Below are 15,297 nucleotides of genomic sequence, written 5' to 3'. Positions count from 1 at the left end.
GTTATCAGTCACTGGTTAAGCACTGCAGCATAAATGAACATTTTCCTAGTAATGAGCACAGCCTAATGACAACTACAGAATCATGTAACCCTCTTATGACTCCATATTAATTATATATTAATGTACATACCCAGACCTTGACGCACTTCTTGTAAAGTCTCGCTCTCTGCTCAAGGCTGTCTCATTTGAGCTTCCTTTGTATTGAAGAATCTCTTCAAAGCAACCTTAAATGTAAAACTGTTAGGAGTAAAAAAAAAAAAAACTGTATTATTTTATCATTTCAACTTTCAAAATTGGTGCATAGAATTAAAAAAACAAAAAGCTTGTATAAAGTAACCCAGTGATTTTTTTTATTGAAGTGACTTTAAATCATTAATCATACAACTAAGCGTAGATTGAAAACAAAGATATTTAGATACTGTTGGAATAGAAGGTTATTACGACTAGAAGTTTTACTGTTTATGGGATATGAAACCTAAAATGTTTCTTTCATGTTTCAGATAGAACATGCAATTTGAAATTATTTTTTTATTTACTTTTATTATATAATTTGCTTTGTTCCTTTTGTATACTTTGTTGGAAAGCAATACACTATTGGGAGCTAGCTACTAATTAGTGGCTGCCCATATATGCCTTGTGTCACTGGCTTACCTGATGTGTCCAGCTAGCTCCCAGTGGTACATTGTTGCAACTTCAACAAAGAATTCCAGGAGAATAAAGAAAACGTGATAATAGGGGTAATTTGGAAAGTTGTTTAAATTGTATGCTCTGTCTGAATCATGAAAAAAGAGGTTTTGTGTCCCTTTAAGTGAATATGTTTCAGAATTTACTTAAAAGTGTATATTAAAGTGAAAAAAATAAAATATGTTAGATTATTTTTTTAGTGCACTATTGCTTGCATTTAATGATATGCTTATCTTCTGCTAAATGTTTAAAAAATAGTTAAACTCAGCTTGAGAGCAACATTCCACTGCTGGGAGCTAGGTCAACACCTCTGTTGAACCAATGACAAGAGGCATATGTATGTAGCCACCAATCACTAGCTAGGAGTAGGTTCCCTTAAAGGGACAGTCTACTCCAGGATTTTTATTGTTTCAAAAGATAGATTACCCATTCCCCAGTTTTGCATAACCAACACAGTTATATTAATATACTTTTTACCTCTGTGATTATCTTGAATCTAAGCCTCTGCAGACTGCCCCCTTATTTCAATTATTTTGACAAACCTGCATTATAGCCAATCAGTGCCCTCTCATAAGTAATTCCACGGGCATGAGCACAATGCTATTTATATGAAACACATGAACTAACGCCCCATAGCTGTGAAAAAATGTCACATGCACTGAGAAAAGAGGCGGACTTCAAGAGCTTAGAAATTAGCATATGAGCCTACCTAGGTTTAGTTTTCAACTAAGAATACCAAGAGAACCAAGATAATTTGATTCTGGAAGTACATTGGAAAATTGTTTCAGAGTACATGCCCTATCTACATCATTTTGACTAGACTGGCATTGCTGCTCCTGAGCCTAGCTAAGTGTATTTCTTAACAAAGGGTACATATTATTATTATTATTATTATTATTATCAGGTATTTGTAGAGCGCCAACAGATTCCACAGCGTTGTGAACATAGTCGGTATACAGATGAATCCAAAAAGTGCACAAGCACCAAGGTAATTCCCACTTTTGGGTTTGCAACAAATTGTTTGCAGGTGTGCCAGCTAATAGACCTGCACCATGGTTTAAAAATATCCAGTAAAAAAAATTTATATAGCAGCACCACCAAATGGAGTTTAAAACATTTTTACTTTATTGTGCCAATTAAAACAGACAACGTTTCGGACCCAAGTCCTTAGTCATGTCTAACATAAAACATTAAAATCAACCTTAAATAGTCTAAAGTTCCGCCTACCACACCTGTTTCCACCTGTATTAACCCTTGGCCATCTTTTTCTAAACTAAATGCCATCTAGGGGCCAAATTCTGAATTTTTTAAATGATGCTCAAAGAGACCTTCAACAAAGGATATGCAAAGAAGTTAGTCAAAAAATTGTTTTTACCATTCCATTTTTAATATCCAATTCCTAAACTATACATTTTTTATTATTTAATGTGTAGTTGTTGATGCTTACTGGCATACACTCCAATCCATCTCCCTATTCATTCCATTAGGGGTCATAGTCCCTAACTCATGTATCCAATATAATTCTCTGTACTTTAACGTTTTTGTTCTATTTCTACCCCTCCTAGATATTCTTATGTGTTCAAGTACCTGGAATCTGAGTTGATTAATTTGATTTCCAGCTGTAATAAAATGGTTGGACACAGGAGCTTCTAGGTTACCTGTCCTGATATTACTTTTGTGTTGGTAAATGCGCTCCCGTACCTTGCTGGTGGTCTCGCCAACATACCCCAAACCACATGGACACTTGATTAGGTATACTACAAACTTAGAATTACAAGTATAGTAATCCTTCAACCTATATTTCTTGCCTGTAGAGGGGTGAGTACAAATAGAGGGGTGAGTACAAATTGGTCAGTATACAGGATAAATTTTGCAGGGATCAAGTGGGTAGAGGGCCCTGCCGAGAGTTTCACTGTTGTAGTCGGCTCTTATGAAGGCGATCTGCAAACAGCTGGGCTCATAGGCTTACATTCTAAGGGGTTCAAGGGGAAAGCAATGGAGTTATGAAAGGTTAGTGTTGGTTGTCCTTGAATACTAGAGTATTTAGGGAGCGCTTGAAGCTGTTAAAACTAGGGGAGAGTCTTGTGGAGCGAGGCAGGGAGTTCCACAAGATGGGGGCCAGTCTGGAGAAGTCCTGTAAACGGGAATGTGAGGAAGTAACAAGAGAGGAGGAGAGGAGAAGATCCTGAGCTGATCGAAGGGGACGGGAGGAAGAGTATCTGGAGACAAGTTCTGAAATGCAGGGAGGAGCAGTGCAGTTGAGAGATTTGTATGTCAGAGTGAGTTTTGTGTTTGTGAGTTTTGTGTTTAATCCTAGAGGCAAGAGGAAGCCAGTGGAGGTATTGGCAGAGAGGCGCAGCAGATGAAGATCGACGAGTAAGGAAGATGAGCCTGGCAGAGGCATTCATAATGGATTGTAAAGGAGCTATGCGGCAGCTAGGTAGACCAGAGAGGACTGAGTTGCAGTAGTCGAGGCGGGAAAGGATGAGAGAGTGGATTAAACTCTTAGTTGTATCTTGTGTAAGGATATGTCTAATTTTAGAGATGTTTTTAAGGTGGAAGCGGCAGGCTTTAGTCAAGGACTTAATGTGAGGAGTAAAGGAAAGATCTGAGTCAAGTGTGACCCCAAGACATTGGGCATGCGGGGTAGGAGTAATGATGGAATTATCAACAGTTATAGAAAATATGGGGGTGGAGACATTATAGAAGGGGGAAAAATAAGGAGTTCAGTTTTGGAGAGATTTAGCTTAAGGTAGTGAGAGGACATCCAAGATGAGATATGAGAAAGACAGTTAGTGACACGGGTTAGTAAGGAAGGAGGTAGGTCTAGTGCAGAGAGGTAGATTTGGGTGTCATCGGCATACAAATGATATTGAAACCCATGTGACTTTATTAAGGAATCTAATGATGACGTGTAGATTGAAAAGAGAAGGGGACCGAGGACAGAGCCTTGAGGTACCCCAACAGAAAGTGGTAACGGGGCAGAGGATGCTCCGGAGAAGGCTACACTAAATATATGGTTAGTCAGATAGGAAGAGAACCACAAGAGAGCTGTGTCGCAGATGCTGAAGGATTGGAGGGTTTGGAGCAGAAGAGGGTGGTCAACAGTGTCAAAGGCTGCAGACAGGTCAAGGAGGATAAGCAGAGAGAAGTGGCCTTTGGGTTTTGCTGTAAGTAGGTCATTGGTAACCTTGACAATTGCTGTCTCTGTAGAGTGATGGGGCCGAAATCCAGATTGAAGTGGGTCAAGAAGAGAGTTTAGTGTAAGGAAATGGGATAGACGTGCGTATACTAGCTTTTCGAGGAGCTTTGAGGCAAGAGGGAGTAGGGAAATAGGGCGGTAGTTGGATGGGGAGGTTGGATCGAGGGAAGGTTTTTTGAGGATAGGTGTGACCAGTGCATGTTTCAGAGATGAGGGAAATATACCAGTGCTGAGGGAGAGGTTGAAAATGTGTGTGAGTATGGGGGTGAGGGTAGCAGAGAGAGAGGGGAGTAGCTGTGAGGGGATAGGGTCAAGGGGACAGGTAGTGAGGTGGGAGGACAGTATAAGGGCAGAAACTTCATCCTCTTTAACAGGGACAAAAGAGCTGCATTTTTGGATATTTGGGTTTTGGATGATTGTGAGCTTTTGAGGGGGTGGGAGATTGGTAGTATGTTAAGAGCTGATTTCACTTCTGATGGAGTCAATTTTGTTTTTGAAGGCAAAATCTTGAGCTGAGAGAGAGGTTGTATTAGGAGGTGGGGGTGGGCAGAGAAGAGTATTGAACGTGGAGAACAGACGTTTTGGGTTAGGAAAGCGTAGAGATGAGATTAGAGTAGTATATTTTTATTATTTATAGTATATATATATATATATATATATATATATATATATATAAAATGTATTTTATATATATATATATATATTAAATTTATTTTATTTTTTTAGATTGAAAGTGTGGTACAAATATTTATCTTGAAATCCTTAACCCTTGAACATACCTATAGAATTAGTGTTAAAGGGACAGTCAAGTCTAAAAAAAACTTTCATGGTTTAAATAGGGTATGTAATTTTAAACAACTTTCCAATTTACTTTTATCACCAATTTTGCTTTGTTCTCTTGGTATTCTTCGTGGAAAGATAAACCTAGATGGTTCATATGCTAATTTCTTAGACCTTGAAGGCCGCCTCTAATCTGAAAGCATTTTGACAGTTTTTCACCACTAGAGGGCGTTAGTTCATGTGTTTCATATAGATATTGTGCTCACACACGTGAAGCTCCTAGGAGTGAGCACTGATTGGCTAAAATGCAAGTCTGTCAAAACATGCACCAGCTGGAACATCTCTGTTTTCTTCGTTAAAATGCAAGTCTGTCAAAACATCTGAATTAAGGGGGCAGTTTGCAGAGGCTTAGATACAAGGTAATCACAGAGGTAAAACGTGTACTATTATCACTGTGTTGGTTTATGTAAAACTGGGGAATGGGTAATAAAGGGATTATCTACCTTTTTAAACAACAAAAATTCTGGTATTGACTGTCCCTTTAAGGGACCACTAAATGCAGTAGAATTCAATAACTGGTAAATACACAAAAATAAGACAATGCAATAGCATTTACTTTGAATTTGAAATAAGCAGTAGAATATTTTTTGGCAAATTTCAAAGTTATTCTAATTTTGCCTCCCCCTCTATCACGTGACAGCCATCAGCCAATCACAAAATGCATATATAATATAACAGATATTGGTTTATTTAAAAAAAAAATATATCAAAATGAATGTTCAAATGAAATATAAAGAAAAAAGAAAAAATACTGATGATATTTGTCAGTATTCATTTGTTTTCTTTAAATTACCTTTAAGGGATTAAATACCTTTAGCGTGCTGGAGACCCGCGCTATCCCCCAGCCATGCTAATAGGTTGCTTAGCACAGCGGCTCCCAGGACGTGCGCTAAAGGAGAAGGTCCTTCTATTAGCATGGCCGAGACTCTGTGACAAAGAGGAGCGGGATAGTACAACTCTCCAGTGCACTAAAAGTAAGTGTAAAGCTACAGGTGAACCTTTTCTTTGGAACGTTTACATTTGTTTAACAAAAAGTCATGTAAATATTCTACAAATATTCAGTATTGGTTTTGTTTGAAAAAGTCAATAGTCAATGAAGAGAAAAACTGACCTTTTTTCTTACAAGGCCAAATAATGAAAAGAAATTGACTATTTTAAGGAAAGCACAAATACAATCAATGTGTGTTATGTTTAGTTGAAATAATTTTTATTGAAAGACAGACAAAAGAAAAAAAAAACACAGAATGCATCGTTCAACAATATGTAACTCAACCCTCCAACCCCATTGTCTCTGAAGTGACCAAGTAGGCTTTGGTCTGGAGTGACCCCGAAAACAAGGGATTCTAACGTAGCCTAGTATGCATCTTTAATCACCATCTAACAGTTCTGAATCCTTAGGCATCTGGCAATATATAAAAAAAAAGTACATGTGGAAGGGTGGCGGAAGGGTCAACTATGACAACATCCATGCCCCCATCACTTCGTGTTTTTCGATAAGTCTGTATTACTCTACTAAAAAAAAAAAGCCCCACTAAATAAAATAACATTCAACATAGTTAACCACCATTAAACATTCATTAACATTCAACTTGCCTGTTTCGTTATTACCTTGTCACTGTTTCCGAGAGGAGAGATTTCCCTTCATCATGAGTTGCTAATTACTGTCTTAAATAGCCTTGCCTGAATTTTGTCTTCGAAAGTCTCACTAACTAAAGTGTCACCTAATCACTTAGTCTTTGGGAGTCTAACCCTGTGCAACATCCTCAGTTACCATTCAAGATCCAGTAATACCATATCTTTAAGAACCGGTCCTGGTTGCCCTGTATGGAGGCCACCGTCTCCGACAAATTATATACCAATTGGATCCTTTCCCTCACCTCCCCCCACGAGGGTATGCCCGTTTTCTAGCGATGTTGATTCTGGTAGCTGTGCATAAAATGCGAATAAATGTATTAGTAGCTGCATGAAATCTTGATATGTGTTCATTCAATAGTGCCTGAGATGCACGCAAAGTAATTTGTTCACCCAACACGGTGCTCAACAAATTGGACAGCCTTGACCATAACCTTTGCACCTGAAGGCATTCCCACCACATGTGTATGTATGAGCCCATCTCTGGGCAACCCCTATAGCAGTTTCTGTTACCCCCCGTTGAATATTGGGCAGTAATAAGTGGGGTAAGGTACCATCGGAATGATGTCTTTATGCAGTTTTCTTTGAAATCCGCACAGATCAAACCTTTAGAAGAAGAAGCGAAAATCGCTTCCCATTCCCCCTTAGAATATTCCTTATTCAAATCAGTTTCCCATTTAGTTGCTATAAGTGTCTTAGAGGGATTTTTAGCTTTCTGTAGGGTTAGATAAATCTGAGAGATCACTTTTTTACCCCTAAAACTTGTATCACATAAGCGCTCCAATACAGTCGGGGAGTGTTTTTGATATTGTGGCATATACTTTGTAATTGCAGAGGTTACTTGGAGATATAAAAACCAATGTAATTTAACAGGGCTAATTAATTCTTTTATATAGTCATATGTGGCTAACTTACCATTATGAAAGAAATCTGCTACTCTATAAAGACCCTTATTCTCCCTTTTTTCTATCTGGACCCGGAAATCTATATGGAGAAGAGTTTTGATTGGTCTCATCAGGAAATATGTCGGGAGAAGATGTAGGGAATTAGTCAATGCTGTCCACATAAACATCATCTCTTTACTAATTGATGAAGCAGAGGAATCCTTAATGGATTTACCATCTCGCTCCCATAGGATAACTTCTGGAGATCTATAAGAGGAAATCGCCGTCTCCACCTCCACCCAGACCAACCTATCCACTTTCTTGCTGATTAGTGTCATTTGTCCCAGCCTAGCCACCTGATAGTAGTCTATTATGTTAGGGACTCCCACCCCTCCCAAATTTCTATGCAGCTTAAGAGTTTGAGAGCCTATCCTAGCCTTCTTATGACTTCTTACAAAACGAATCAGGTCCTCTTGCATTTTTTGCAATTCAGAACTGGGAATCGTTATTGGTAAGGCTCTAAACAGATATAGAAGCTTAGGGAGAATATTCATTTTTATAGCTGACAACCGCCCATACCAGGAGAAATTCCCCAGTTTCCATTTCCCCAAATCTCTCCTAATAGTTTTAAACAGGGGGACATAGTTTAAACTGTATAGAGCTTTAACATTATTTGACAGGTTTATCCCTAAATATCTAATTGCCTCCTTGGCCCAGGTAAATTCAAAATTAGTTTCTATTAACTTTTTCGTGTGGACCGGGAGAGCAATCGCCAGAGCTTCACTTTTTTCTAAATTAATTTTATAACCCGAAATGTTAGTATAGTCTAGTAGGATACGGTACAGATTAGGGAGAGATATCAGAGGTTTAGTCAGTGTGAGGAGCACATCGTCGGCAAACAAAGACAGTTTAAATTCTTGCTGCACTATCTGCACTCCGTGTACATCCGGGGATAATTGTATTTGTGCTGCCAATGGCTCTATACACAGCGCAAATAACAGCGGGGACAAGGGGCAGCCCTGCCTGGTCCCATTTAATATATCAATAGGCCTTGACTGAAAGCCTGCTGCTCTGATCGTTGCCGTGGGATGCGAATATATACTTTTAATTGCTTGAACAAACCTCTCCTGGAAACCCATCTTTTCTAAAACACTGAACAAAAAGTCCCAGTTTATTCTGTTGAACGCCTTCTCCACATCCAAAGATAGGACCAGAGAAGGCGTTCTTGTCTTAGTGAGATAATCCACCAGGGATATTGTGCGTCTAGTGTTATCTGGGGCTTCTCTCCCCACTATAAACCCCACCTGGTCTGGATGGATTAGAGACGGGAGGTGTTTTTGTAATCTATTGGCCAGGATTTTAGTGAAGATTTTAATATCTTGATTTATTAGCGAGATGGGCCTGTAGCTTTGACAAATGTTTGGGTTTTTCCCTGCCTTTGGAATCACCACTATTTTAGCCTGCAGGATCTCCCTTGGAATCTCAACTCCCTGTAGTATATTGTTGCAAAATTTTACTAAGCGAGGGACTAAATGTGACTTAAAAAGCTGGTAATACTCCCCCGGGAACCCGTCTGGTCCTGCTGCCTTCCCTAATTTGAGACCTTTGATTGCATTTAATACCTCCCCCGTGGAAATGTCTGCACTCAGTTCCTTACTGGCCTCATCTTCTAGGGACTGGAGCTTAGCGTTATCTGGGAAATTTGTCCTTAGTGTTTCTGTCTGAGAGTTGTGATTCACCTTCTCCCCATCATAGAGTTTTGCATAAAACTGGGCAAAGCTGTCAGCTATATCTTGAGGGTTGGATGTGTATGTCCCATCCATTTTCTGTATAGTGGGTATTGCAAAAGATTTTGTCTGCTCCCTCAATTTATGGGCTAAATATCTATTGGGCTTATTGGAGTACAAAAAGTATTGAGCTTTAAGTCTGTGAGCTGCCCTAATGGAAGCCTTGTTCAACAAAGTAGCTAGTTCCAATCTCTTACTCTGCAACTGGGAGAAAGTGTCTGGCGACAACGTCCGTTGGTGTCTTTTAGTCAGGGTGTCAATCTGGTTCTGCAAGGAGTCTGTCAAGGACCTAGTTTCCTTAGTCAAGGCAGATTTCGCCTTAATCAGTAAACCCCTAATATATGGCTTATGTGCCGCCCATGAATAGGATGGGTTCATAGTTGTACCTAAGTTCAACTCCCAATACTCCTCTAGAGCCTTCAATACAGACTCTTTAGTGTTTGGATCCTTAAGTACGTATGGATCATAGTTCCAAGTACGAGCAGCACTCGTAAGGAAAGTCGCTTGAATGTCAATCTGAATTATAGAGTGAAGATAAGCAAGGTCTCCAGCACTTTGTCAAACCAACTTTATTCAGACACAAATAGCGATGTTTCGGTGTCACAGCACCTTATTCATGCTTGATATTAATACAATGGCCATATTGCATCTTTAAATACCCACATTTTGGCGCCCTCTCAAATTGTTGTGTGGAGAGGGCTCCCACTAGTGGCCAGATAATATACATACACGTACAAAACTTATGTACAAATTGAATCATTTAATTTGAATATATTACTAAGTCCTAAAGAATACATAGAATTTCACTAAAAAAATTACCTAATACTATATATGAAAATTTCATTTAACTACAATATACATATTGCCTATTAACTTTCACTGACATTTAATTACTGACATTGATGGTGAACAGGAGGTACAATGAGATTGAAGTATCATTTTTGGAAGATCTATTACGTATTGTCCTATATTGGAATTATTTTATCTTTCAGGACAGCTGGTATGTCCAGGTGAGGGGGACTGCCATGGGCTCTAACGTCGCCCCATCATACGCCAATCTCTTCATGTGTGAGTTTGAGGAGAATGTCGTCTATAAAAACCAGTTATTTAAACAATTTGGAGCCGTATGGTGGAGATATATAGACGATATTTTTGGCGTATGGTGGGGCGACGTTGAGTCCCTCATGCACTTTGTACAGGATTTAAATTCTGAAGTAAGGGATCTTTTCTTTACAGTGAGTATCAGTGAGGAATCTGTGTCCTTCCTCGATACGTTAGTTCTTAAGAAGGGCCACCATCTTGAATTTGACCTGTATAGCAAAGAGACAGACAGAAACAGTATACTGCAATTTAACAGCTTTCACCCTAGGCCATTGGTAAATTCACTCCCCAGGAGCCAACTGTTGAGGGTTAATAGGATTGTGGATGATGGAGAGACAAGGAGGGTAAGATTTAAAGAAATGTCCAAAAAGTTTATTGATAGAGGATACCCCAAAAAACTCCTTGAAGACACTATAGCCTCTTTGGATAAAAAGAAAGAAAGAACATCTAAAGAAAACAGGCTTGTGTTTGTCAGCCAGTACAATCCTCTTAGTGACAAAGTTGCTAGGCTAATCCGTAAGAATTGGTACATCCTAAAGGAATGCAATTCCAATATAGTTCAGCTCCAGGAGCCTCCCATCATGGCTCACAAGAGAGTAAAAAGCCTGAGGGATCTCCTTGTGAGGACTGACATAGGCCCTACCAGACAAACCAGACAACAGCTAATTGGCAAGAAAAATATGGGAACTTTCCCCTGCCTTGGCTGTATGAGCTGCCATTCGGTAATAAAAGGAGCATTCTTCCATCATCCCCAAAGCGGAAAAAAGTTTTCCATTAAGGGGTACTATACCTGTGAGACCACTCACGTGGTATACTTGATCAAGTGTCCCTGTTCTTGCATCTATATAGGTGAGACCACCCGCAAGGTGAAAGACCGCATTGGTCAGCATAGGTCCAATATTAGATGCAACAACAGGGATGCCCCTGTCTCCAACCATTTCTTGGAGAAAGGACACCACATCAGCCAGCTTAGGTGGCAAATAATAGACCATATCCCCCCAAATAGAAGAGGCATGAATAGGGAGCGTCTATTAAAACAAAGAGAGATGTGGTGGGTGCATAAATTAGATAGTATGCACCCTAAGGGGCTTAACAGAGAATTTGATCTAAGCTGTTTTTTCTGAATTTTTTCTGAATTTTTTCTGAATTATTCCTGTGACTTGACTGTTCCTCTAAGTATCTTTAGCCTTATCAAATATTAAGTACCTTTGCTGTAGTTCTAGGCCCTTCCCTTGTTTTTAATTGTTCTCAATTGTCTGCACATATATATAAAAAAATCTTTTTAATTTCCTATGAAAAATTTTTTTTGTAAAATGTTTATGAAATGACTAATTAAATGTCAGTGAAAGTTAATAGGCAATATGTATATTGTAGTTAAATGAAATTTTCATATATAGTATTAGGTAATTTTTTTAGTGAAATTCTATGTATTCTTTAGGACTTAGTAATATATTCAAATTAAATGATTCAATTTGTACATAAGTTTTGTACGTGTATGTATATTATCTGGCCACTAGTGGGAGCCCTCTCCACACAACAATTTGAGAGGGCGCCAAAATGTGGGTATTTAAAGATGCAATATGGCCATTGTATTAATATCAAGCATGAATAAGGTGCTGTGACACCGAAACGTCGCTATTTGTGTCTGAATAAAGTTGGTTTGACAAAGTGCTGGAGACCTTGCTTATCTTTTCTATGTGTCTGGGGCTTGGCAGCGTCCTTGGTCTACCGTGCACACTCCACACTCCCAGGTGCTGTTCCCCTCTCGGACTTTTGAATTATAGAGTGGTCTGACCACGCACATGCATGTATGATAGAGGAGGACAAATTTGGGATTAGAATTTGGCTCAAATATATATAGTCCAATTTCGAATATGTCTTATGTGCATGAGAGTGATAGGTGTAATCAGTTGTTTTGCTGTAAAGCGTGTCCCATGAGTCTAGTATATTATGTGATGTCCAAATCTCTTTTATCTGCTTAACTGTGGAGTTATGTCTTATTTGCTTCTGCATTTGGGACACCCCCACCCTGCTTTGATGGGTATACATTGAAATGTTAAAATCCCCCCCAAAATAATTTGTGATCTAGACCATTGGGTCAACAGATGGGAAATGGTTTTAAAGAAGGTTAACTGTTTGACATTAGGGGCATAGACATTACAGAGCGTGATTTGTTTGTCTTTCTGTCTCCCTCGGACTATTAAAAATCTCCCCTCCGGATCCACTACTGTCTCCTCAACCACCAAATTCAGTGACTGATGTATTAAGATTGAGACCCCTCTCTTTTTTTTGTCTGTTGTGGCGTGAAAATGTTGTGTGAACTGCCTAGTCCAGTACTTTGGGATAATATCTTTAGTAAAGTGCGTCTCCTGCAAAAAAATAATATTGGCCTTCAACCTTGAGTATTGAGTCAAAGCTGTCCTTCTTTTATGATCTGTATTCCCTGTAGGAAATCTCTCACTCCCAGAAGCTCCCTCAGTTCCAACTCTTTGAGTCTTAGGCATAGTAGTTGTATAAATCATTAGGCTAAAACAGAGAAGCGGAAACAGGCATAAACAATTAGAAACAAAAACAAAAATACAAAAACAATAGTTGTCAAAATAGTACAACTGACTTTCATTCAACCAAAACATTTTCATTTATCTAATAAACTTTTTTTTTAAAGTTTTACAGCACCCTGTGGTGCTACTGCTAAACAATTTACTTTCAACATTCTTTCAACTGGCATCTTATAGAGTGAGACCCCATAGATAACCTTCATCAGGACTTTTTGTTACTTTGGGTATGTCCGCCCTGAAAGCCCAAGATGATCCCTCTGGACCAAAAGGTAAGGAACACTTCACAGGTAGTCACCTCCATGTGGGCAACAACCTTCATCTTCTCAAAAAAAGAGAAAAGTCACCTCTAAGCCAGAGTCACCTGAGATTAAAGGAATGGACTGGGAAAGAGAATCATGATTTAGCTTTTTTCTTCGCCACTTTGGTCCAACGTGATTTCTGGTGTAAGGAGGGTCTTGAGCTTTGTTGTGAGCTGACCTCCGTAGCTGTGGGCTGTGATAAATCTGGAGTCTCTAGTTGAAGTTTGCCGCAGGCATCTGGAATCTCTGTTACCTCCTTAAGACTTATTGTTCTTCCCTTGTGTAAGATGTGCAATCCAAACGGGAAACCCCAACGATATTTGATTTGTTTTTTTCTCAAAAGCATTGTCAGGGGCCTAAGCTGACCTCTTCTCTGAAGTGTTCTAACACATAGGTCTTGGAAGACCTGCACAATTGAACTCTGAAATTTAAATTTTGGGTGTTTCCTTGCTGCTAGAAGTATAGTTTCCTTATCCGGGAATCGAGACATCCTAACTATTATGTCTCTAGGAGGAGCGTCTTCTTTGGGTTTGGCCCTTAAGGCTCTGTGAGCCCTTTCAAGTTGAAATTTCCCGTCTTCCACCTCTCCTGTTATTGCTTAAAAAAACATATGTAGATAGTTAGGCAATTCCATAGCGGAGACTGATTCTGGGATGCCTTTCAGGCGCAAGTTGCACCTGCGGCTCCTATTTTCTAGGTCTTCTAACTTTTCTTGGACCTCATCAATCACTACTTTTTTGAGAAGCCACTAGTTGTTGTAGTTCAGATAGGTCTGTCGCAGTGGAAGTCTCTGATTCCTCCAAGGTGGCTACTCTTGTACCCAGTTCCTGGATACCGTGTTTTATTTCCTTTAGACTATTGGTCATAGTGTTCTGCAGCGTATCAATTTTTTCTCACATCTTTTCAAAGTTCATATTTATGTCTTGTTTAGAAACCAATGCTTTTAGATCAGCTCTAGTAGCCGGGATAGAGTCTCCATCTATGAGTTGAGAATCAGCGTCCGAGTCCACATCATCCTCCTCAACAGTATTCTGGGATTCTTGCTGTTTATCTCCTTTCAGAGGTTTAAAAAACAAATTGGCCGATGGAGTCTTAGGCCCCTGTGGGGGTTTATTTTGTTTCCTGGCAGCCATAATAACAGCAGTTTGCGCAGAAGCGCTGTGTAGATCAAGTATAACAAAAATCAATCTCTGCCTTAGATTGTTATATTTAATGTGTGTTATGTTTAAAGGGACAGACTACACCAGAATTTTTATTGTTTTAAAAGATAGATAATCCCTTTATTACCCATTCCCTAGTTTTGCATAACCAACACAATTATATTTATATACTTTTTACCTCTGTGATTACCTGGTATCTAAGCCTCTGCAAACTGCCCCTTTATTTCAGTTCTTTTGACAGACTTGCAGTTTAGCCAATCAGTGCTGGCTCCCAGATAACTTCACTTGCATGAGCACAGTGTTATCTATATGCAACACATGAACTAACACCCTCTAGCGGTGAAAAACTGTTAAAATGCATTCTGAAAAGAGGTAGCCTTCAAGGTCTAAGAAATTAGCATATGAACCTCCTAGGTTAAACTTTCAACTAAGAATACCAAAAGAACAAAGCAAAATTGGTGATAAAAGTAAATTGGAAAATTGTTTAAAATGACATGCCCTATCTGAATCATGAAAGTTTATTTTGGACTAGACTGTAATCAATGTAACAAAATATACAACCAGTTGTAGTGTTTTCCTTTATTTAGTTAAAACAACTAATGGGTTAGTAAAGTATTACAAAAGGTTTTAATTTGCTACTTAAAGGGATAGGAAACCCCAACATAATTTTTTTCATGATTTGGATAGAACATAACACTTTTAACACCTTTCCGATTTACCTCTACTATCAAATTTGCTTCATTCTCTTGTTATCCTTTGCTGAAGAAACATCATTGCACTACTGGCAGCTAGCTGAACACATCTAGTTAGCCAATCACAAGAGACAAATGTATGCAGGCACCAGTCAGCAGCTAGCTTCCACTAGTGTAGGATATATGCATATTATTTTTTAACAAGGGATACCAAGAGAACAAAGCACATTTGAAAATAAAAGTGAATGAAAAGTGTCTTAAAATTATACACTCTGTCTGAATCATGCAAGTTTAATTTTGACTTTCCTATCCCTTTAATTTAAAAAAGGACGAGAGGGAAGCCAATAAAATTATTGATAGAGGGCTGTGGGTTATCTTCTGGAAAGGGGAACATTATTCCAATGAATATATCTGATAGGGCTACAGAACGTTGTCAGCCATAACATTCTTCTACTGCA

This window comes from Bombina bombina, chromosome 11 (genome assembly GCF_027579735.1).
Source record: "Bombina bombina isolate aBomBom1 chromosome 11, aBomBom1.pri, whole genome shotgun sequence".
NCBI lineage: Eukaryota > Metazoa > Chordata > Amphibia > Anura > Bombinatoridae > Bombina > Bombina bombina.
The sequence above is the reverse complement of the archived record's forward strand: the minus strand, read 5'-3'. Positions refer to the sequence as shown.